Raw genomic sequence first — 3,376 nt, 5'->3', positions numbered from 1 at the left:
TGCCAGATGCATCATCCGGAAGCCACGCCCACCCCATTGCCGGCAATGACAAACTGTTCCGATATGTTGTGCGACTTCCTGTGACGTTGTGAGTTTGACATGTCTGCTCTAAGGCAATGATTTTCTCATAGCATTCAAATACTGTAACAGTGATACGACCTAATTAATGAATTAACATTGCCCACCTTTACTTCCAGGGCATGTGGTCTGTCTTTGAGAGATTCTTTTCTTCTTCTTTCCCTGTAACAGAGGCACTCAAGCTAACAAGAACGGGCATCGTTGGCATAATGCAGTGGTTCTCAACCTTTTTAATGCCGCGACCCCAACCGGTCGTAAGTCGAGGACTAAACCGGTCGTAAGTCGAGGACTTTCCCTGCCCGGGAGCGCCGCACATGCGTGGTTCCGCCCCCTGTGCCGGCCGAGGCGTAGCTGGCAAGCGGCAGAGACGGAGCAGGCTGACCACCGGCTGGCCCAGCCCAAGGGAGGTAAGGCACCCGCCGGAAAAGGGGAAAAATGGCGGACAAAATAAATGGCGGACAAAAAAATGGCAGACAGCCTTGCTTGGCGACCCCCATGAAATGGTCGATCGACCCCAAATGGGGTCCCGACCCACAGGTTGAGAACCACTGGCATAATGGGTTATGTAAGGGAACATAGCAAACTCTTTGTTGATCTGTGGTTGGGAAACCCAAAGATAATAATTGATGGAAATAACTTGCATCATCACCTTTACTTTGACTCAACTCTGGATATCCAGCATGTGAGGATTACAATTCTTTTACTAGACATCATAGGCGTGGTTTTTAAATGGTTGTCTGCGTGCAGCATACAGTCTTAATGTTGTGTTGGCTGGAGATGGTGACGGATCTGATAAAAAGCTCACAATCTTAAAGGGAGAAGCCTGGGAAAAGATGCAGGCAGCTCCATCTCTTTGTTGTGGTGATGGTGGAAGTGTGTTGCCTTTGCTTGTCCCAGAGGCCTACAAGCAGATCTTAATTCAGTTACAACTGCCTTTTGTACAGTCCTTTCAAGAGGCGGGCAGAGATAGGGTATCACTGCCCAGTCACTTCTGTGGTCGTCCTGCATTAACTTTAGATAGTGACTTTTTCATTTCTTAACTCAAAGCAGAGTATCGTCCTCTCAATTAGTTTCACTGGAGAAGTTTCTGCAGATGTAAAGACACCCACATGACTGATATATTGCAACACAATATTTCTCATTAAAAAAAGATTTTGCCGACATTTTAGCAATAGGAACAAAATCCTCCTGCCTCTTTTGGCAGTAATGGGTGGCGATGATTACATTAATCTGCCAGATATAGAATTCTTCTCTAGTAAGATTTATTTAGCATTTATTATTATTTCTTATTCTTTCTAGCATTTTTATTCTGAATGTCAGAAAAACTATAAACAAGAGAGGTTTGGGGGATCTGAAAGAAATGACAGCAAAAACACTACTGAAAATGGTCTAAAAAGTGGTCTAGAAAAAACGGCAGCAGTAGAAGCCTTGACATGTTAAAAACCATAAAAACCAGAAGCTCCTTTTAAAGAAATAATCTAGAGACCTTGCCAGCTAGAACCACCATTGCCATGTATGTCTTTTTAAGGTGGCTTGGAGGCTGGCAAATGGTTGTCAGGTGTGGGAAGTCAGCCCCCCCCCAGACAAAGAAATATTTTTGGAAATATTTAAAAGGTAGAATATATTTCCCTAAAGGATTTTAAAAGCAGAAACCAACCCTGCTCCCCAAGTTTCTCTGTCCCAAACAGAAACCAAGTCTGTAGAATTGCAGATGTGATAATCTTGTCAAAAAGACTTGAGTCAGGAAACTGGGATTAGGAAGAACGATCCCTAGAATCAACAATCCCTCACACCAAAAATCTAATACTCATCAGCCCCAGCCCCAGGGAAGCAGGATTGACCTTTGGGACATAATAGGATTAACCCACCACCATCAGAATACCAGAAAGGCACACTCAGACTCAGGTCAAAGTTCATGCCACAGGAACCACTCCAAACAAAAGGCTCCAGAGGGTATAAAAATCCACTCCCTACATGTGCTCTCTCTTTTTTCTTCCAGAGCCATCTGTCTGTCTGGCTCTCTATTCAATAAAATGCAACCTTCTTTCTAAAGCACTAGCCATGTTGTTTATTCCCGGCTTGGACTGAACCATGATGAAGACTTTTCTTTCAACACAGGCTTTCAGAATCTGGTATACAAACCATTCCAAACCATGAACCGAACTAGCACAACAAATGGACCAGCAGAGATTTTATCGACAACCCACTGTTCAGAAATCCTTGGAGGCAGGGAGCTTGATCAACCCTGTTCCTCAGATGGGCAAGAATATCCTGCACAAAATGTCCATTCAGTTCTATTGACAAATGGCAGACCCTGAAACCTGCTACCAAATATTTGAGGGGGGGGGGAAAAGGTGTTTAGATGCCATCTGAGATTCTCAGGATCTCTGTTTTTAGCTTGCAAACTTTCATCTTCAAAGCTATACAAAGCTACTGTGGAGGGTCTGGGGGGTGCACACCCAGCATCTGTCCTCAGCTAGATCAAAGATTATGACATAACACAAAACGTCATGAAACATTTCCTGCACTGTCATTGGGCTGTGCTATATATACTGTCATTCAAGAGGTGTCATCTCTTGAGTAGCATGTCCAACTTCTGGAGCGAAGGCATCGCAGTGGCAGCTCTATCCTTGCTGAAGGATCCCGGTAAGGAAACAGGTCTAAAAGGATGATTCAATGGGTGACAAGTTCTCTAACAGATATTTAAAATGAAATTTAATGAGAGCAGAGTTTCTGTTTCAGTACACTTATTTCGTTTTATCATGAAAGGTAAAATACAAAACAGAAAAAGAAACAAACAAAACAAAATATATGTCCAGCATTAACAACAACAATGAAAAAAAATGGTGTACAAAAAAAGAGAGAAAAAGGTGATCCAAATATCAAATAAATTTAACATTTAGCATATAATAATAATAATAAAATTGGAAGGGACCTTGGAGGTCATTAAGTCCAACCCCCTGCTCAAGCAGGTAACCCTATACCGTTTCGGACAAATGGCTGTCCAGTTTCTTCTTAAAAACTTCCAGTGTTGGCGCGTTCACCGCTTCTGGAGTCAGGTTGTTCCACTGGTTAATTGTTCTAACTGTCAGGAAGTTTCTTCTTAGTTCTAGGTTGCTTCTCTCCTTGATTAGTTTCCATCCGTTGCTTCTTGTCCTGCCTTCAGGCGCTTTGGAAAATAGTTTGACTCCCTCTTCTTTGTGGCACCCCCCTCAAATATTGGAAGGCTGCTATCATGTCCCCCCTCGTCCTTCTCTTCATTAAACTAGACAGACCCAATTCCAGCAACTGTTCCTTG

Source organism: Protobothrops mucrosquamatus, unplaced genomic scaffold, assembly GCF_001527695.2.
Source record: "Protobothrops mucrosquamatus isolate PMUCROS unplaced genomic scaffold, P.Mucros_1.0 scaffold81, whole genome shotgun sequence".
NCBI lineage: Eukaryota > Metazoa > Chordata > Lepidosauria > Squamata > Viperidae > Protobothrops > Protobothrops mucrosquamatus.
The sequence above is the reverse complement of the archived record's forward strand: the minus strand, read 5'-3'. Positions refer to the sequence as shown.